This window comes from Lepidochelys kempii, chromosome 3, assembly GCF_965140285.1.
Source record: "Lepidochelys kempii isolate rLepKem1 chromosome 3, rLepKem1.hap1, whole genome shotgun sequence".
NCBI lineage: Eukaryota > Metazoa > Chordata > Testudines > Cheloniidae > Lepidochelys > Lepidochelys kempii.
In genome coordinates this window covers 73,937,611-73,960,663 of record NC_136382.1, presented here as the reverse complement: position 1 = coordinate 73,960,663, position 23,053 = coordinate 73,937,611, and the positions used below count along the sequence as shown (strand labels likewise).

General features: G+C 38.4%; 1 non-coding gene across 1 annotated transcript in view; it reads right to left on the bottom strand.

Moving 5' to 3' along the window:
* Positions 1-21,204, bottom strand: part of LOC140908190 (uncharacterized) — a 74,657-nt gene extending 53,453 nt beyond the window's left edge. The window contains exon 1 of the transcript XR_012157796.2: positions 21,025-21,204. This is a non-coding gene — a transcript (uncharacterized LOC140908190). The remainder of the gene's footprint in view (positions 1-21,024) is intronic.
* Between the last annotated feature and the right edge of the window lie 1,849 nt (positions 21,205-23,053).

Here is a 23,053-nt window from a genome sequence, read left to right as displayed (position 1 = left end):
TGTTGCTTGCTGAAGTGAGGCAAAGTGGCCTCCCTCTGGACCCAAAAGGGAGGAACCATTACATAAGCCCATTGCTCATCATCTCATTACCATATGTATGTTTACTGATTTATCTTGTAATCTTTGTTCCGTTATTTTACTAAAAACAGAAGTTAGACTCATGGGACTGTAAATGCTAGGATCATATTTCTTTCCTCCCCCCCCCCCAATCACAACCACGTTTTCTTTCTTCCACTCTTCCAGTACCAAGGCAAATGTCCATAGCTTCTCAGAAATAATTGTGAATGGTTCAGGTATTTTGATAGCTAAAACTGCTATGATCTTAGGACTTACGTGATCATACTACATGATTCACATACAATCAAGTTTTCCAAATATTCCTTTTCCTGTTCTTTATCAATAGTTATTTTTACAAGTTCTTCCATCCAATACTAATTTTCCGAACTTCTTTTCTATATTTTTCTGGCTGAAAGCATATTTAGCAAAGGTGTTCTGTACTTCAGACTTTTTGGATCATGATTAATTTCATCTCCTGTCCCTAGTACTTAATAAATATTTATGCAAGCCCTCTTATACCTCTCAATCTCTTTTGTAAGCATTACATCATTTTCCTTTTTTCTGCCCATATTTTTTTCCACTGCAAATTACCTGATTCCAAATATTATGGTTTGGTCATCTCTCACCTTTTCCATTTACAGTTCAGGTTTCCTTTTATCCCCATGTCGCTGTAAAGCGCATCATGATGCCAAGTTGCCTGATCATTAAAATTAACCATAATGCCTTGGCACTTTTTGAATTTGAAGTTCACTGCTATCACAGTTGTATTTAATAACTGATCTGAACCTTCAATAATAAAAAGGATAGGGCTTTTTGTATAAGAAAACCTAACTCATTAAGTAAATTCCTACTCATTTTTTTTAAAAAAACGGAGGGATAACCAGGACAAGATTACACTGAAATGCTGCCTTCTGGATTATGATTGCCATTGTAAGCAAAATCAGAGATCAGATATGTACATACTCGAAGGTTACATTACAAAATTAAGGGTCCAACTTACACTAAGAAATTATGGGAAATGCAGTCACATCTTAAATGGATCCTTAGCCTGCACAAATAATGTCCAGATAAAGGCAAGAGCAAAAAAGAAAAAAAAAGAAAAAAAATCTTCCTCCCTTGCATCCTTTCAGCAGGTTGGGTGTGCTAAGAAGGAAGGTTGGTATGGTCCATGTCCCCTCCCCATACCAGCCAGTAGAGCTTACTGGCTGTGGAAGGCGGCCTATTTGTGCCTATGGGAGAGTGAAGTATATACACTCCACCTCCACACTTGGAAGGCTTTGTGAGAGATTGACTTGAATGGGTCTACTCACATGAGTAAGAATTTCATGTGTTAGGAAAACCTGAAGAATTGGACCCTTCATTAGTCCTGTTTTATTTTCACCAGTATCAGACAAGACCATAGGCCAGTTCTGGAGCTACACAGATGTACACCAGCAGAGGATCTGTCCCATTATGTATAGTGCCTAAAAATACTTTTTAAATTACATTTTTGTGGCAATAATGTAATAAAAAAATCTTATAGCGCAAAGATTTTTTGCACAGTCTTCTAAAATATATGCTGACCGGATTTTAGTGGTATTTTCTAAAATTGCACTGTTGATGTGAATATATGTCAAGAATCAAACCCAATGTGTTTTGCAGAATTGAGTTATAAATCCTAAAAGAAAAACCTAGCTTATGATTCAATAACCAACAGTCTTAACCATAACCATGCAATTGATGTAATTAGCATTAAAGACCTAAATCCAGTCAAGCAAAAATTCAAATTTACAGTAAATACATTTGTTTACAATCTAATCCAGTTTCATACAGCATCCTTATACATCTACACAGAGGAAGTAGCTTTCTGATCTAATGAATTTGCATATACTGAGTTTTGTATCTTGCTTCACCCATTAAAATAGTCATTACTGGTCCTCAGACTTACGACACAATTCGTTCCTCAGAATTGCGTTGTAAGTCAAAACATTGTAAGTCAAAACCACTTTTCCCATACAAATCAATGGTATAAAGGGGGGATTGGTTCCTGAACCAAGGCTTGATACACTATTTTCACCACAATAACCCATCACAATAACCCAGATTTTTGTACTAAAGGAATTGTAGATGACTAATGTAGCAACATCAATGTATTAATTTGGTAAACAGCATTCAAACATAAAATCACATATGCTTTGACTTTCCAGAACTTTTTGAAGGGCTCTTGGCTGGGGGCTTCTCTGAAGTCTGGGCTGCAGGTTTCTCTGGAGTCTTCTCTGCAGTCTTGCTTGTAAATAACTTTGTGGTCACGTTATAATGAATGGACTTGGAAGGGGGTCCCTTCTGGCCTCTTGTCTGATTGGCTTCCAAGGTGAGGGTAGCTTGTTGCCGGATAGCCCTGCTGCTTGTTTTTGATTGGCCCCTGGCCCTGTGCTCAGCCAATCAGAAAGCTTGAACAGTGAAATCAGTGATTGGATGAGGCTCAGCATGTGATGTGTGCTATTCTCCCTGCCGGCTTTCATCATAAGGGCGAAACAAGCATCGTAGGGGTGAAACAGGCAGTCAATTGAAAAGCAATGTACATCGGAGGACTCCCTGTATTTGCATGTAATTATGAACGAGAATTGCCAAGTTCTAGAACCTACAGGCAATTGTTCTGTGGCCAAAATACACTGAAGGCAAATCATCAGAACACTACTTTTGATTTCTATTACACAATATATAAAATACATGACAACTAATCACTGTAGGATATTCTGGATATGACAGTGGTTATTCATTTTGCTTTGTTTTTGAAAAGTATTTTCCTCATTAGGAGTTGAGCTAAGCAGTGGCTTTAACCCTCAGGCTTGAGTAGTGAATGGTGCCTCAGGCAGACACTGAGTTTCTGGAGAGCAAGAGATGCATAGGTACTGTTACTCCCTTTGAACGTGAACAACGTATGATTTCACTCCCTTATCCTACAAGTGTTGGTCCTCTGGCCAGCTGGGGTGGGAAGAGCTGGTGGAAAGTCACGTGCTGGAAGTATTCATTGGGAGGCCTACTGCCTATGTTCTGGGTTTGCAAATCTCCCTAGACAGAAGAATATGTAACTGAAGTTACAGGGATGAAGTGTATTGCCTTCCAAACCAGCTGACAATGTCTAGTGAAAAATTATTTTCTTGAGGAACTTCTGTGAACTACAAACCCAATGTAGCATTTCAGGAAAAATCTTGAGACCAAATTCTAGTCTCAGTTACATCATCGTAAATCATACGCAACCCCAGGGCTACTAGTTTTAAGTCCACCCCATGGCACCCTGTCAGAATTATCCTATGAAAGGACAATAGCTTGAGCTATAAAGGAATAGGTTTCAATCTGTCTTCCAAAGGCAAGTGCAGGTCACCTATACTATCTATTTATGCAAAGTTAGTCCCTGATCCTGCAATAGGCACTATAGGGGCAAACCCTTGCACCTACACAGAGCCCCAGTGGAACGACCAAAGCAGAGCCTATTGCTGGACTGAGGTCTGAGTTAATAAATGTTCACATCACTAATGCTGAGACAGTCAAACAGGAGACATGGTTTAGGATTTTGGTCTCAAGAGCTACACTGTAACAGTCTCTATCACTTGTTATACTAACAGATGTGCAATTACTTAGACATGGTATAAGTTTTATTTTGACTAGACTATTTTATCTTCTTGGACATGTTTCCCTCCCACCCATGATACATTAATTTGGATTTTCTGTGAAATGCATGTCAGTCTTATGAGTTTTATATAAGATCCATTAGAAAAAAATTAAATCCGAGAACCATGGCTGACTTTAAACAAGATTTTTTCCCATCAAGGAGCATATAAAAAAAATCAAATGGAGTCCCAAATTTTCAATTATAATCTAAAAATAAAATAATCTGGACAAGCATAGGTATATCAAAGGTTTAAAGTACAAAATGGAAACCAATCCTCAGATTTTATATAATCATGAAATCATTGGTCCTTACATATTTTCATTTTGCAATTGAGAAAGCTGAACAGGTACAAAACAGAAAATGCTCATGATTAAGGTTATTTGTACTATCCTCAATACATTAAAAGGATCTTAATCTAGTTTTCAAGGGCTTAGCTGCTAGTCACTTTGCTGATGTAAAAAGGGTTAACAATTTAGAACTATTGTATATTTGTAATTAAAATAAAGCTGTTTATGGTGAGATAATTAATAGACAAATAGACAGTTCCCACAGTCACTAATGCTTAGAATATAAAAACATCCAAAACACAAGGGAACAGTAATTTAGAATATTATATTTTATGGATTAAAACCAAAGTGAGCACAATAAACATGAAACACAATGTGAGAAATATTAATCGGTGCCTTGTCTTCATAGGTGAAACCGAAACAGATTCTTTCTTGTTTTCAGTTGAAGTGGGAAACCATTGTGTAAGAAAAGGTACTAAACAATGCCAACTCTGTCCCTTCAGAAGGCTAGAAATGAAAGCTGTGTATCAACAGCAACCAACTTGCCCAATTTCCAAGTAAAAAAGTGATAGTCACAGGAAATAATATTCCAATAAACAGGTCTCCAATGGGTGACCTGTGGCCACATGCAAACCTCCAACTCTTCAGAGCACAGATATAATACTCAGAACTGTAGTGGAAACTTATACATTTCTCACATTTTGCAAAACAGCTGTTTCTTAAGGTAACAGCTGAACATGCAGTAACACACTCATTGGGTCCTGTTCTTTTCCTATGGTAAGGCCTGAACCTACTTCCATTGAAGTTAGTACAAAGCTTCCAGTGACTTCAGCAGAAGCCAGATGAGGTCCCAAACAGGGGATGAGGCATGCCCAGTACATACTGAAGATACTGAAATGCATTGCACTATATGGAATGTACAGTAGAATAAAAAGTACAATGGATAAGTCCATAAAGTCCAAAGAGCAATAAGAAAAAAGCATCCAGAGAAACAAAAGCATACCGTAAAGCATCATGCTTGACAGAGAGAGCAGCAGCAGCTCTGGAAAATATGCAGCTCAGCATCAAATCATAATGCATCTGCTTCCCTATGACAGTCTCCTTGCCCCATCCCATAATTGAATGATATTTGGGGAAACCCAAAGGTTTAAAGAAGAGACCTAACTTTATATACCAAGCAGGAGAGACTGAATTAATTTGTATCCACACTTATAAATAATGTCATTGAAGTCAAAAGGACTATAGTGAGTAAAATTTCCTCACTTTAAGGGTGGCAGAATTGGGCTAATTAAGATTTACAGCCCAAATTTGCTCATTTTAAGTGTAAAAAGTTTGCTTTCTAAATAGTAGTCCTGCACATCTGGTCTGAGCTCTGAAAGCCAAGTTGTGTTCTTCCTAGCTTGCACATTATTCACAAGAACGGAAGATTCTGTAGGCCAAATGCTGCCTTTGTTTAATCTTATATGACTTCAATGTATTCAAACTGGTGTGACGAAAGAGTTTAGCTCTGCAACTGGAAAATAGTTAATACATCTGTTGATTATGTGCAAAACAAAGATTATCCAGCTTCTCTTTTATAGAGTAAAACTCACACTAGTTCATTTGGCCCACACATGGCCATCTACACCACATAAGCCCCATCCCAGCTGCCATCCATCAATACACATTAAATGAAAAATACTTTTAAAAGAGGTAAGGGTTCAATTCCAGCTAATGGAAGCAAGAAAATTCTGAGGGAAGGCTTGCACGATGCCCTGGACCAAAATCCTCTTAAATATTGCATAATATATTAAAATACAAATGTGTAAATTACATACACTTACTAAAAGTATTTCAAAATTAGCTATATGAACTGTTTGCTTTTTTAATCAAAATACTATCATGAAATCTCTAGAATAGGCTCTGATCCTGCAGTCCACACGGGTGGATCCTGATGTCCCTACAGTACCCACTGAAGCTCTGTATGAGCACAGCGTTCTATCTCCAGGGATATTATTGTAGGATCAAGGTCATTAATAGTCTTCACGGACTTCAATGGAAGTATTTATGTAAAGGAGTGAGTATGTCCTAGGGGCTAAAACACTGGACTAGGACGCAGGAGACAAGATCTTTTCCTGGCTCTACCATGGGGATGTTGGGCAAATCACTTCAGCTATGTGCCTCAGTTTCCTCATCTGTAAAATGGGGATGACAATACTGATCTCCTTTATAAAGTGCTTTGAGATCTAAATTACAAAAAGCTCTGTATAAGAGGTAGGAATTATTGAGTAGTGACTATTGGCATGAAATGAAGAGCAGGCCCTTCAAATTCAATAATTCTTTATGATTTCCTCAAGAAACTATGTCTGTTGTTGTTCAGGGGAAACCATTCATTTGAAAATCATATTATGTTCTGAAAATGTTGTGCCTGCCAAAGTTACAAGTAACACATAAGATTGCTCCAAATGAAAAAAGTTAATGGGAAAGACTGTCCACTTTTTCATTTTGTTTACTTGGTGTATTTTACAGCATTTTGTGCATCATCTGTTTCAGTGTTTTCCACTTATAGTCAGTTATTTACTCAAAAGTTTCTGCCCTGCCAAAAAAATAAAAATAAAAAATAATACCCCTTATACCAACAGAGGAACAGAAAGAAAGAATTAAAGGATTTTTTTTTTAAATGCCAGAGTATGCTATTTAAAAGAGCAGGCCATCAGGAGTTTTTTTAATTTGATCAATTTTTTAAAAATCATTTTGACAATGTCCCTTTGAAAGCTTTATTGGGATTTTCAAAACAAAAACATTTCATAGTGCTTTTCATTTGTAAATGTCAAAGCACTTTAGAAAGTCAGTATGCATTATTATCTCCATCTTACAGACACAAAGGTTCAGATCCTCAAAGATTGGTTTCAATGGAAGTTAGGAGCCAAAATACCTCTTAAGATTTTAAATAGTTCAGTATAACCACACAATAATATAATTTTTCCATTATCCTCACAGCCTCCAAATCAGACTTGTAAGAGGGCCCACATATTTGCTTTCTGTAGGAAACAACTTCCGGTAAATTCGGACTCCTTTTATCTCTTATTTAAACCTCAGTTTATACAGTGAATGAACCTCACTAGCGGTAGCCTCTGATGGTCATGGTCATTTTTGACATTAAAATCCTTTGGGGATAATGGCAGAAGAACTAAGAGAAGACAGATGTTCATGTTGCGTTGACACTTTGCTGCTCATAATAGGTACCTTTTCTCCCACTCCAATCGGCTTCCAGCTCACCTCTACTCACAGTGACAGATCAAGTTGGTTTATCACAGTGATCAGCTTGCCTGGTTTCCCCTCCACAGTTGTTTCATGGGAACATTGGTAATACCCCTAACTTTGCAGACTTTCAGATGAAACACACTAGAGAAATCTGATGAGTAGGCATTTCTAGGCCAAATTGTCCATTTCTAGGAAAAATTTTCCATCCAAATGTAAAGATCTTTTCTTTAAGCAAGGACCAAATTCCACTGCAACCAGGTAAACTACACCTGCCTCAGAGACAGTCCTCAAGCTGTGGCACTAACACCTCTGAGTCGTATTTAAATGATGCCATTTCTGTTGGCAAAAAAGATAATAGCCTTACAGAAACTGACACCTGCTTTATACAACCTTTCATTGGAGACTTGAGTACATTCCTCTATGGCCCTGAAGTTCTCGGAAATTTCCACTGAAAGCAATACTGATATTTCATGAACTCTGAAAACCATTCTGATTAGAAACAATGTGATGGATCTCTCAATTTTTTTGTGTGTTTCTCATCCCTTATTTTTGATATATTTGCCTGAAAAATTGATCTTGGTTTTCAAGAATTCATCAGTTCTTGTATATTTGTACAGCTCAACAGTACAACCCCCCCCACACACACAGAAAGCATTTCCCACGATGAATTCCCTCTGAACTGAATTGGAAAGTAAGCATAAAAATGCAAGAAGCATTTCTGAATTAACTGGTGGCAGAGATCTTTTTGGAAAGTGGGAGTTTTATACAAGAAATTATGTTTCTTTAATACTAGCACAACAACAAAACATTCATGTTTAATACAGTAAAAATTAATAATTTAACCTTAAAGTTCTGTACATAACTAAGAATGCAGTATTCAATAAGAGTACATTTTTAACCTCTATGATCTCACAGCTATGGACTGATTATTATGTCACAAATAGGGTTCTGGCTTCAGGTACTGAATATGATGCAGAAAAAGATGAGCTCTTAAAGAAATGAAGATGCAGTTTATTAGCGATAATGCAATGATAATAAATGCAGAAAATAAGATATACTAATGGATTTGTGCTCAAATCTAATATTTTGGAAAGCTTCCCAAGAAAGATAAACTGTTTTTTAAAATCATTCAAATTTTTCACAATAAAGGATCAAGTACATCTCTGTAAGAATCCCTCAAAGCTCTGACTCCACTCTCAGCCTTAAAAGAAAGCACCCTTGGGCCTCAGGCTGTTTATTAATATAAAAGTGGGCTTTTCAAGACCTGTTCGTAACAGTTCTGGTACCTAGGAACCCCGGGCCAGATCCTGAATAGGTGTAAACTGGCATCACTTTACACCTGCTGAGGATCTGGCCCCAATCTACAAGTTAATGAAGTGCTTGCCTGGCAATTCCATATTTTTAAAAAGTGTTAAAGTACTGCATCATCCCAGCAGATATTTCAGTCTCTCCATTTCCAAAGGAAACTGTGAGTCGGACATGAAGATCAACCAGGTCATAGGTCCCCGACCCATCTTAGTAGCTCCCCAGGTAACTGTTCTAGCTCATGTATATTTAAAAATGCACATCAGCAGCCCATACAAACATGTAAAAAAATAAAAAGGCATAGGCCCAGAAGTGGATTTAAAAAGCAAGTGCTATGGGAGGTAGCCAGAGCCAACGGATGGAGGATCTGTGAAGAGCTGGGATCTGGGTTGACCATACAGGAACCGTGAGGTAATTTCCAATGAGAAAGGGATGCATAAATATAAAGCTATCTTTTACAATTTCAAAAAGGTCTAATTTTCAAATTGTTACAAATTGATTAAATGACTTGCAATTCACTGAAAAAAATCTCCCTAAAATTAACAACAAATTTTAGATTAAAACTTCTCTCTTTGGGCTTGGAACATGGGCCTTAACATACTTATAATTAAAGTCAGGTTAAAACGCTAAATTAACAGAGTTACAGCTGATGCCTTTGTAAGTGTTTGCTAAGTGCCAAGAGTGTGCTTAGTGTATATAAAATGCCTGAAACAAGTTATAGTATAAATACAATTTTAAGGGTCACAACATCTGATAGCTTGTTCTCTTTCATGGTCCCCATTGGACTACTCTTGCAACAGACGTTAGTGCTCTTGGTAGACTCCATCTAAGAACAATGATGGCTCAAAGGAGGTGGAGCGGTATCATCACATTAAGAAGGATGAAAGTATATTTCATCATTAATAAGACAGATTATGAGGAATTCACAAAGGCCTTTTGATACTACACAATTCTCAAGCAGCGAAATGTTTGTTTTGTAAAAATAAACAATATAATAATTAGATTAAGCTTGTCATTGTTTAGATTGCAGTAAGACCTGGAGGCCACAACTGAGCTGGGGCTCCACTGTGCTGTACAAAACCCACTCTTCTCTGCCCTGAAGAGTTTACAATATATACAAGTGAGACAGACGAAGGGCTAGGAAAAGGAAAGGTCAAGTCACTTCGGACAAGAGGTCTTTCAAGAGTTAATATCTTTGGAAATGCGGCATGGATCCACCTTAGTCCATTGTGTAATTTCCTGAACTTTTGTCTCAGACTGAATTATCCTCTAACAAACTGAAGCAAATACGCATGGCACTGTGGGCAGACTTCACTATTACTCACTGTGCTAGGATTAGGAGGATAACCAGAGGCCCTCAGTTTCCCAAGCTAGCAAACAAGCACCTTTTTACACACTAAATTCACTTAAAGTTTTCATATCTGTAGCTATAAATGCTTTTAACTTTAAACTTTTTATTTCTCTGAATTCAGCTTTTGCAATCAAAGCTGTAAGTCACCACAGATAAAATGCTAGTGAAATCTGAAAACTCACCCATTCCTGAGGGAAATAACCTCCTACAAGTAAAATCACTGAAGATAAAATAAAGAGCTGTGAGAAATGCAAGACGACAGAGCAGACAAGGTCCTGTGAGGCAAAGAGAGGAGACAGGTAACAAAGAAGCTACTGTAGAATGTGCTACTGTGGACATGAGGGTAGAAGGATGAGGAGGAGCACATGGATCAGCATCTAAGCAGCAGAAGAAATCACTTTAAATTGTAAGGAAACTTAGAGAGAGTCTAGACATTCTTGTTCAATCACACCCTTTAGTTTTGCACTCACAGGCTCAATCCTGCACTCCTGCATGATCCAGCAAATGGCTTATACAAGTATTTAATTTTAAGCATGTGAAGTCAATGGATCTATTCATGTGCTTAAAGTTAAGCATGAGCTTAAGTACTTTGCCAAATCAAACCAGAGCGTTCAGCAACTTACAAAATTTAGCCAAGAGAGCCTAACCCTATTTCAACTGAACAGACCTTATAATTATTTATCATTATACCATTAGAACCCGTTTAACAGTCTCACAAACGTGCATTCTTGGTAGAACGGGAGCTATTTGAACTAAAATAAAAACACTGTAAAAAGAAACATTATGTCTAGTTTTTTGAGCAAATGTCTGGGAACCACGACTCCTGGGTTCCATTCCTACCTTCACAATCATGACTTTGAGGAAGCCACAGTTTCTCTATGCCTCCGTCTACATATATGAAAATTAAAGACAACTCTTAGCAGCTGTGCAGCATTGCGCATGTTCAAAATGCTGTACAAACATCATATCCTTTCAACAACCAGGTGAAAGAGGTTATTGTTTTCACTTTATAGATAGTAAATCAGATAAAGAATCATATCAATCCAACCAAATCCTGGAAGAGATGCGAAGCCCAACAGAAAGGGCTTTGCTCCAGGAAAAAAAAAAAAAAAAAAAAAGTGGAGTCTCAGGGATACAATCTTGAGCCGCAGAAAACTAGGTTTCTCTGAAGAGCTGGGCTATCCACACAGACCAAGAGGAACAGAATATGTGGTCTATACCCACTGGTAAATTAGATTATTGTCCATTCCTTTAACACATGGAAGGTACAGAGACATGCTGTAGAGATATTCATGCAATAGAATGTCTTCTTACACTGTATAGAGTCTAAAGCTGGTCAGAGATTTTCCAGCCAAATATGCCAATTTGTTGAAAATGAAACATTTTGTGGAAATTGTCAATTTTGACAACATTTCATTTAGAAAGAAAAGCTGAAAAAAGTGTTTTGAATGGAAAGTTTCCAAACAACTGTTTCAATTGTTTTACTTTATTACATAATTAAATTTTTTAAAAAGGTCAAAAGTTGGAATTATTTTTTCTTTTTAAAATAAATTGGAAGAATTCAAAATTTATTGTTTTTGTTCCATTGCAGATCAGAACTTTTTTTGAAATTGCAGAATTTCCCACAAACAAAAAGTCAGGTTCCCACACAGCTCTGATAGTCTCCTCTTTGATGCATCCCACTATGCAACAGACCTACAGCTTTTAAATGTCTTTTGGGGATCCTGTAGGTGCACAGGAAACCCAGGAGTAGTTCCTAAATTATTTTTATCACTATATAAAAGTGAGGTGGTACAAAGCCACGGTTAGAATTCAGAAGTTCTTGGTTCCCAGTCTGTGCCCTCTTCTCCATTAGTCCACATTGCTTCAAAATGAGACAGACAAAAATACTGTGTTCTGGAGGTTATACAAACAATATTTGTAAAGCACTTTGGAAGTGTCAGATGAACGTGCTACAGAATAGAAACGGATGAACATTTTACTAACACTCTAACAGAAAAATAGCTTCTCAGCACTGTCAAGCATGGACTATATACCAATTTCATTATTCAGTTGTATCTTATAGTTAAGAAAAGGGTGCAGGGGTGATGTTGTTTATGATGCTCTGTGCAGGTTTGTATGACAATACCATTTTGATTATATCTTACAAACAATTAGTCCTTCTGGTAGGTTTAAACTCTACTGGACCCATTCACGCTTGTCAATATAAAAAAATCATCTTCCTAATTATTTCTCTGATTATATGAAATTAAATTACTCAATCTCTGATCAAGTAATAGTTTTAAAACTCCCAAACCCAAATTAAATTGTGGTACTTTTCTATTTAGCTACAGTGTGCAATCATTTTGCAATTCTTTTCTATTGACTATTAAAGTGTCACTTGTTCTGCAGGATTTAAACTTCTGTTGTCTAGAGAGAGCTGAAAACTGCATGTAATTATTGTTTTTAATGTTTTTGTCTGTTATGATTACTGTGACGATATGAATATGCACTGCTGCATGCACTTCTCTATCCCAGGATGTCCTTAGAAACTATTTTTTTTTCATTTCAATTGGATTTTTCTGATGAAAGATTTTAAATAAATACACTTTATATAGCTATATACATACCACAATTACCAAACACTGTAAAAGTATTTTCATAAACCCCTCCTATAATTATTTTCTTTACTTACATATGTCTCTCACTACTTCCCTGCTTAGGAATCCTGGCAACCCAGACACCGTCACTTCTCCGTAGCCCAACAAATAAAAGCGTGGGGGCAAATTATGGCAGCCCCACAAGAGTGTGATGCACACTCTTCCTTGTCTAAGGAGATGATCAAAATTCACCCATGCCCTTAGAGATTAAGTAGTAGAGAGGACAGCCACGGGTGCCTGCAGAGCTCCAGGTCCCGGTGGATGGGCACGGAGATGGGACCTTAGTACTGCTTCTCATGAACTCTGAGCAGCAGTGCAGTGGGGGGAGTGCACTGAACACCTGTGAAACAGGTACAACAAGCGCAGCTAGTTAGCAGCCCTGAAGGCACTAGGCCTGCTCCTGGCTTTCACTGACAAAATGCCTCCCGGAAGTGGCGTTCAATTCAGACCCCTACAGACATAATATTTAAAATTAAATAATAAATTACCATTGGGCAAATACTATTAAGAAGAATGTTTGTTTTGGACAAGTAATTCCAATTCAAAACAGTCCTAATTAGAAGTTTTAGTATTAGCAAGTGTTCTGGTCCAAATGTGTTTCACTGAAGATGATCTTGTTTTCTTTCTCCATTCAGTTAAACAAGTTTTGTTTAAACACTCCTCTGTAACTTTGCTTGAAACTAATTAACATGTGTGTCAGAGACAACTTGTGCTTCAAGTTGAACATTTAGCCATTAAACTATGGGTATTTAGAGCTACTGAATAATAGTCTTAAACAGTTAGTTTACTAAAAATCTGCATTACCAGACAAAATAAAGCTTGAAATCACTATAAGATCAATTTGATAGCTTGTATTGTTTAGTTGGTGAATTTTATTTCCACACATAAATACAGGCAATAATAATAATTTGTTCACTAAGAAGTTTTCCCATTATATTTTAGTGGAAATAACCACCAATAGCAAATGTGATAGTTGAGATTGTAAAACATTTCCCATTATAAACCCCTACTTTCCAAACCTCATAATTTCTTATAAACCCTCCTTTTCTGCACTGAGATTTTCTTTCAGAGTAGCAGCTGTGTTAGTCTGTATTCACAAAAAGAAAAGGAGTACTAGTGGCACTTTAGAGACTAAACAATTTATTTGAGCATAAGCTTTTTTATGCTCTCTCTTTGCCCATGGACAGGAGAAGCTCCAATTCTGCAAACATGCACATGTAACTTAATCCATACTAAAAAGAAAAGGAGTACTTGTGGCACCTTAGAGACTCACCAATTTATTTGAGCATAAGCTTTCGTGAGCTACAGCTCACTTCATCAAGTGAGCTGTAGCTCATGAAAGCTTATGCTCAAATAAATTGGTGAGTCTCTAAGGTGCCACAAGTACTCCTTTTCTTTTTGCGAATACAGACTAACACGGCTGTTACTCTTAATCCATACTGGCCTCAGTGAAGCCAGTAAAGTTATACATAAGCATACATATTTGCAGGATTGGAAAATTTGGGCAAAATCCTTTCAGTTGGTATAACTTCAACCCATTGTAATCATACTTGTGAATAGTACTAATGAATATATGGCTGAAATTTGAAACTTGGAATAGCCTGTACCTTCTCTCATAAATACAAAGGGAAGGGTAACCACCTTTCTGTATACAGTGCTATAAAATCCCTCCAGGCCAGAGGCAACGTCCCGTTACCTGTAAAGGGTTAAGAAGCTCAGCTAACCTGGCTGGCACCTGACCCAAAGGACCAATAAGGGGACAAGATACTTTCAAATCTTGGGGGGTGGGGGGGAGGCGGCTTGTGTTTGTGCTCTTTGTTTACAGGGTTGTTCTCTCTTGGGAGTGGGAAAGGCCAGACAGAAATCTTATGAAATCTTAGGAAAGCTTATGCTCAAATAAATTTCTTAGTCTCTAAGGTGCCACAAGTACTCCTTTTCTTTTTGCGAATACAAACTAACACGGCTGCTACTCTGAAACCTGTCATTAAAGATCAGGAAATTTCAAAAGTTAAAGGTAATGCTGGCAAGGTTAACTCGGATATAAACAAAGACAAATCTCATTTAATCAAAGAAAGAGAAATAACTACATATGTGCAGTATGATCAAATTTGTGTTCCTGGAACAACCTCTAATGTTTTTAATTCATTCCATTGAAAACATGAAGTTCTCAGACAACAACATGCTTTAAATGGGAAACAACCTATTTTGATATTGTCAGACTGAAATGTTTTGATTTTTCATTTTGAAATGGCTTTTCATTTAGAATTTTTTTTTCCACACACACACACAATAATAAAAAATTTTAAAGAACAGTCAAATCTGAAAAAGGAAAAGGCACCTTAAAGACTAAAATTTGAGTATACAGCTCACGAAAGCTTATGCTCAAATGAATTTGTTAGTCTCTAAGGTGCCACAAGTCCTCCTTTTCTTTTTGCGGATACAAACACGGCTGCTACTATGAAACCTGTCAAATCTGAAAGAAAGTACTTTGATTTTGTCACAACAAAATACTTCAGTCAACCTGAAATGATTTTTTTGGCATGTTCTTTCCCAGAGAATTTCAAAATTTTCAATTTTTGTTCCAATTTGGAATGAAGCCAAATTCTGAAATCTTTAAATCCTTTTTGAAGTGGAACTTCCTTTCTCCACACAGTTCTAATTTGAGTCTTTAATCTCACAACCTTAACATTGCATTAAGAGCTTCCCCACTCCTCCACAGGAAGAAAAAAAAACAGGTGGGAGAGAAAATATGGAGATGATTTTCTTACACAGCCTATAAGCTTTTCTTTGCTAGTAGAGCTTGCAAATTCTTTGAGCCAGCAAGCACACACTTACCTAGTTGCAAACACATGGAATGCACAGCTGTGTTTAACTCCTTACTTTTACACTTCAGGAAGTTTTCTGTAATGCATGCTCTGTACACAATTGTATTATGTCATTGTTACGTCAGGGAAGAAAAGAATCTAATTGATAAGCATGTCCACTGAATTTATACCTATGGAGATTAGAACCTTATGTGTTCCTGCCTGGCAGTGTGGATTGTCTATATCCTTTCTGACCTTACCAGCCCTGGCAGCATAACTGGGCTAGTAAAGTTGTTGCCATTGGTAATTGGCCCATTATTGCACGGTGACCCATCTGAAGAGGGATCTTAGAATATTAACTCCCTATATGTTGTTTTAAACATTAACTGTACTCATTTCAGGGCCTGATCCGAAAGCTCACTGGAGTCAATAAAAAGACTCCTACAGTTTTGGTTTTCTGGGTGGGAGGGGAAGGAGGGGGTTACACATAATGCTTCCTATGACCCTTCCCCTGTTTCTCATACAGCCAATAGGCCGAAGAGATGTATTGTGGAACAGGGAAAACTACACAAAGGTAAACACACAGTTTAGCCATCTATCATTTCCCTTTTGCCAAACTGTGGTTTTAGTTGTAATTTTTTGTTTCTTCTGCATTATGCAACAGATGTGGGTAGAGGGAGAGGAAACAAGAGCATTGGAACTTTTGAATTTTAGCCCCACATCACCATGGATAGCCAAACCACTAACTTCTAACAGGTCATAAATGAAGCATAATGTGGTCAACAATAGTAAAATCAATAGAAGACCAAAGTATTTATTCCAGAATTGAATATCTTACAGTGCTCCCACTGATAGCCACACTATAAATTTAACAATATTCATTTGAAAGCTAATTTTTTTTAACTGAAGAGGAATAAATGTTTTTTTATTAATTCATTTCATTCATTTCTGGATTGTGAAGTACATAAATTAAGTAGATCCACAGTCTGCTCACATATTTCCAGTAAGACATCCTTGAATGATTGAATATCTCAGGAGACTGGTAATCACATTTATGAAACCTTTCACCTTTCACTGATTCAAATATAGCCAAGATGCAGCAGTGATGGAAAATCATTGCCATTTGAAAGCTGGTTGGTGGCTTATGTGAAAAAAGCTAGTTATTTCAGTACATTTCTTAGTGATCAAGGGACAGAACCTGCAAGATGCTCAGTACCCTCAACTCCCATTGAAATCATAGGAATTGAGAGCGCTCAGTACCTCTCAGGATCGGACCACAACTGCCCAATTATAAAGCTATCACCACAATTGGCATCTTTAAGGATAATATCAGCACAGAGGACAACAAACAAGGGTTCAGTTCTGACAGAAGCTCAGCAAATTTTCCTCCAGATGCTGAATACTGTACTACTCAGCAGCTTGCAGGATCATGGCAAGTAAACAATATCCTCTTCTCTAGCATTGGACCCTACAATAGAGTTGAGGTGCACTGGTGGAATAATGTGGAATGTTTGCACTGCTGCTAGCCAGCATATATTTGTGTGAATAAACAGAAATTTTCATTTTTTATTCCTGCTAATCTGGCACTTTTCACCTGCAGTGAATATACTTAATTTAAAAGCAAAAAAAATTAAGATAAAGATACTACAAAGAAAAGATTGTGCTTTTCCAAGGATCTCTTAATGAGAAGCTATATACTTTTGTTAAAGAATAGGCAACAAGCATTTCGATATTCTAGAAATGTTCTATGGCAAGAAAAATTTAAAATATTTCAGAAAAAAAATGTCTGATAATTGTCACAACTGGTTACTAAAAAAAAAAAAAAAAAAAAGTTCCCTCTATTCCCCCCGCGATGGCTTTAAAAGTTTTTCTATCTATAAAATTTCTTTTACATAAAGACACTTCTCTTCACAAAGGATACATTTCTTTGTGGGAAAATGTACACCATCATTTCGCCTTAAATACTTATTCAGAATGCTTAATGTATCATATTACGAGCTTCCCAGAAGAAAGAAAACTGTCTTAATTAACAAAATGTAAAGTGAGGAAATTAAAACATTTAGATGTCATCTCACCTATATACATTTCTTCTCTGATGTCACATTTGATTCTATTAGTTTAGAACTTCGATAGAATTATTTTCAAACTTTGCTTGTTACAATGGCACAGGGCAGGTTTTGAATTATTTAGCTTACTACTGCATTCTGAAAGCAATTTTTTTTTAAAATTTCATATCCTCTATGGAAAACTTGTTAAAAAGAACAAAATACAATAACTAGATGTAAAAGAAAAATCACACATAACTATGCAATAACCTGACCTTAGAAAAAAGGTAAGGTCTTTGGGTATTCAGTGGACAATAAAATGTTTAAAGTAATTAAGACAAATAAAGTTATGCCTAGTTTGAATATACTTACACACTGAATAAAAACAAGTTAAATACAATACATAATTTATTTTAAAAGTCTTTCAGATATATAAATATTCAAGATGTAATCCTGCCTCCATTGAACTCAATGGCGAAACTCCAACTGATATCAGTGAGGCCAGGATTTCACTTTAAGTGAAAAATACATACATTTATGAAGTCTAACTAAATATGTCAGAAATCTTCTGTTATCTAATTACATTAGCTCTACACTTTCTGCCTCTTAGATCCTGGTCCAATGCTCATTAAAATCAATGGGAATCTTTCCACTGGATCAGGCCATTAATGCTCTGATAATTATTGATCATCTTATTTTCCAACTTACTTTCTGCCTTTTCGTCATCTACCGTCCCCTAAATATTAGATTTCCCCCCATTTTCTTATTTTATGTTTCAGTTTTACCTCTATAAAAACTGAAATAAGTTTATTGTGTTGATTAATATAAAGTATCTTCAGCTGCAGTTCCCCCAAACTGATCACATGTGTCTTTCTGTTAATTAAATATTACAAATTAAGGGTATTTTTAAAAGCCTACACTTGGAAACAGCTGTTCTCCAGCCTGATTAAATGCAACAAGTCCCTTCATATCAGAAATGTAAAACAAATGCTTCCATTTTCAGAAACATTTTACTCCCATAACCTAAATGTAGTTTTATTGGTGTGACATAGGAAACAGTCATTCAAAGTCTTATCATTCCATTTACAGGGTCCAATCTTCCAACCTATATAATTAGTATTAGTATTAGTATACCTATATAAATAACTATATAAGCAATCTTTATTTACCAAAATTACTTCAACTGAACTAGTTGGGTGAGTAAGGACTATTTGTTTGAGTAAAGGTTTGCAAGATCAGGCCTAGGATATCCCGGTGTCATGCATCAGATAAATCCTGATAGCCATAGTAATGGAAATAAGAAAGAAAATCCTTTTATGTTGCAGTTCTTCAAGAGTGGTTAGCAGAAATTTACCATATAGCACTCGGTCCTGCTCCCATTAGTCAGTGGGAAATCTCAAATTGATTTCACTGGGAACAGAATCATGCCCATAGTTATCTTAGGAAAATTTACCTAGATTCCCACAAAGAATTCAGAGATTTTTTTCCACCAGAAATTTAGTTTCTCATTAAAGGAATGGGTTTTTCTAATCATCATCTCTCTTCTATTAGCCTACAAGACCCCTATTTCAAGATTGGACTTTTTTTTGTTATAGATAATGGTTATTTGCATTACTGTTTGTTCTTTCATGTATTTATCCTATACACATATATGTAGTCTGTTTACACATGCATTGTACTCATAAGATCTACTCATGTATTTTTTCTAAAGAAAAGTAAAATGCGCTTAAAAAAATGTAACTTGAACTAACATGTCACAGACCCAAATACTATTTAATCCTAAAATGTCAGGAAAAAAATTCAAATAAATTTGTACTGCTGGAAAAATAAGAGCCATGTACCAATCCTGAAGCCTTTATTCAGTTATCATTCATAATTTTCCCACTAATGACAATGAATGATTAAAAGGAGGTTACTTCATGATATGGCCATGTAGCAATTTCATATCAGTTTTTGACAACCATCTTAGCCAAATGCCACAAAATGTAAATGCTGTTTCCATATTTTTTTTTCTGAAAATAGGATAGAGTAAACTGAAATCAGAATAATAGCTTTTCATTTACAGCTGTCTGGAGCTTGAAGGGGGAAGGGCAGCAACATTAAAATCACCATTACTGATTACAGATTGACATCTCCATAACAACCCATAAATCTTATTGTTCTGAACTACCAACAACTTCCTCTCCTTACCTACAACAATATAGAAGTGATCAAAACTTACTGATGATTCTTGCACAGATTTCCTCACATACCACAAAACGAAAACGCATATTTAAGTGTATAGTACATAAATGCTAAATCAGTGGAAATCCATATAATTTTCCTTCCAAAATACTGTGTGCTATTTATGTTTAATGGTGTCAGAATCCCTTTTCCCATTTACAATCCAGAACTGCCTTGCTGCATTACTGAGTGGTATCTCCAGGAAAAAGCACATGTGTAACAGTTCAAATTTTGTTTTTTTTCCCCTAAGTGGTAAAACACCTAAACCCCAAAGCAGGAATTATTGCAGAAAATGTCATGTTTCCTACCTCTTTCAATCTTCACCATTATCACAACATGTTCTGAGAAAGGGAGGGTGAAGATTTGCTGCAATTCTCATATTCATATTTCTCAGGGTATTTTGGAAAGTGTCAAGGAGTTGCTCACTACCTCTACAATAAGTACAATTATTTATATCTCTAATACTGCACTGAACCAGAGATCCTATAGAAAAGAAGAGGGAAAAGACTACTGCCATAACAACCCTACAACAGAGAACTGTTGGGATACTGATAGTTACTGCACAAGGTACTGTGCATCATTAAATATAAAAGCAGAAAATGCATTTCAGCAACAGAAACCTGCTATGATTCTCCCTCTCTCCTCTGTACAGTGAAAACAAAACATGGACTTCTGCTGGCTGCATTTTCATTTTGGCTGAAAAGTTCATTTTTGCCCTCTCCTCTGTCCAAAGAGCCAGCACCCTACCTTACCTTCACCAAAACTACATTTAGATCTCCTCTCTCCAGAGATGTGTGTGTTGTACAGAGAAAAGGTCCACGGCTGAACTAGGCAAGTCCTGTAATCACCCCAACAAGGCAGCGGGTATTTAGGACCCTCTTTAAGAGGCATCATGGAAGGAGGAGGGAAAGGGACAGAAGAATGTGGGGAGAAGGCGATATACTGACTCGACTGAGCTAAACCTCCAACGCCGCCGCCCCCCCAAGAAAGTTAAAGACCTTTAACCAAGCTCCAATATTGGCAGAGTGACACCCCCACATGCACACCCCACAGGAGAGGGCGCAGCACATAGTAATTCCAGGGTGTTCGGATGGGCGGTGGGGAGAATATTGTGGTCTCAGTGTTTCTCCGGGGGGGATGAGTGGGAGCGGAGCCGGGTCTAGGTCAGGCAGAAGGGGATGCTCGGGCAGGGTGCACGCCCGGGAAGGGGGTGAAGCTCAGAGAGGCAAGGCGGCCCCATTGGGGGAGTGCGGGGCACGCTGGGGGGGCGGGGGTTGCAGCCGCAGGGGCTGGCTGGGGACACAGTGGCTCCGGGCTGTGGGGGGCGGGGGGGGTCAACGAGGTGAAACGCTGCTCGCAGCCCGCGTCCAGGGGGCGCAGCAGGTGCGCGCGGTGCGGGGGCTGCCCCGGCTACTCACCCGTGCAAGGCGGGAGCTGGAGGCGGCGCGGCGGGGGCGCTGCCCGCGGGGCCGCGGGGCCGGAGCAGCAGCGGGAGCAGGGGGGAGCGGCGGAGCCCGGGCTGCTCCTGGACGCGCTCTCGCTGCCCATCCCAGGCGCTGCCGCCGCCGCCGCTGCTGCTGGAGGAGGCGGCGGCGGCGGCGAGGGAGACTCGGGCGCGCGCGCGCTGGTGGGAGATGGGGGGGGGGAGAAGCAAGGCCGCTTGCTCCCCCCCTGCCGGGCTCTGTGTGCTGCGATCGCCTCCCTGCGCGCCACCCCCACGGGGCTGGAGCGCACCCCACTGCGGCTGGGGGACCATCAAACGCCGCCTGGGGGGGGGGGGAGGGGAACCCGTTAGCCTCTATCACCCCCCCTACTCCCGGCCACTCCGCGGGGAAGGTCGTTCCTGTGAAGGCCAGGGAGAGTCCCCCCCGCCACCCCAGCTCCAGGGCTAGCAGCAAGCCAGGGCTACCTAAAAATGCAATGAGGGGAGGAGGGTCCCCCCACCCCACATATGATCACTGCGGCCGCGTTTGCCTTGACCCTGCAATCTGCCGGGGTGAGGGCAGCTTCACCTCCAGCCGCCCCACATCAGCCCGCTCCAGCATCATTCGGCTGGAAAACAAAAACGGGCATGCAGAAAGCACATAAGAAAAGGCTTATCCTGGGTCTATCTCTCTCCGGCATTTGCATGGGGGGGGGGGGGGTGTAAAAATGCCGTAGCTAAATGGGGACACCTGGGAGGCATGGCTGAGTGGTGTTGGGGAAGGATAATTTGATGATCTGCACGTGCTTTTATTATTATTTCAGGTAGGAGGGAGAATAGAGAGAATCGCCTACAATATGCCAGTAGCATCGACTCATACGATTTTATTTCTACAAGGCAAAAAAAAAAAGTGTTCTGGCAGGAAAAAATATATGGTAAACAAGAGCAAAACAAACAGAGTAAAATAATTACTTACTGTGTGTGAAATAAGCCCCACATTGGAGTAGTTCTTAAAATTAAAATAGGTCTTCCAAGGCAATTCATGAAACCTAAAGGACTTTCATTGTTAACAGCAAATATTTATTTGAAATACTGGCTCATTAGCTGAGAATTAAAACAATATGAAGTGAAATGGTAAACATGAGGAATCATGTATGGCAGTGTAAACAAGCACAAATGCTGGATGTGAACATCTTCTCCTCCCTCACTGAACTCTTCCAGCATTATATAATGTTGCCAAGCTGCAACTACTGTACATCCAGGGAGAATATTTCGTGATGATGAGAACATAGTGATATTTATTAGAGTAAACTGGAGTTGTTACCTGACAAGTAGTTGTTACAGAGGTTCATCTGTTAGTTTCTCATCTAGCTTCTCAGTAAACAACTTACTAGGCTCTCAGTACAGATATATGATTCCCCAGAGTCACTTCTATGTTCTAGATCTTTGTGAAATGCTTATGGATTATAACCTACTATGTTCCCTGCTCTGTCTTTTAGCAATAGACATACAGGTACTGACAGCTCCTGCTTGTAAAAGGAGCATAGGGGAAAGAGATTTTGGGTAGTTTTCCACATAACTTGACTACAGGTACTTCAAATGCAGCCTGCGGTACCAGGGTTATAGGATGAGGTGTGACCCACACCCCATTGAAAGGAGCAGAAATCTTTCCATTGACTTCAGTGGGCTTTAGATCAAGCCCATTTACACCCACGGCTGACATTAATATACTCCAAGATTAACGTGGCAATACCATTATTTTTCAAAGCAAAGCAGGATCTCGAGTAGGAATTCCATTGTCCCTTTCCTAGGGAAGAAATGAAAGGTGTTAGGACTCTCTCATGGGTGTCCTCTCAGATAATTGGTCAGAGGAATCCTAGGGCTTTTTCTGCTCTTACTGGGAAAGTAATGGCAAAACTCTTATTGAAGGAGCCTGTTCAAATCACCAGGTTACAAATCCTAGCCAGTTTCTATCCACTAACTTCTAACTGCCAAGTGCTGAGCACCTCAGTCTATTCACTCTT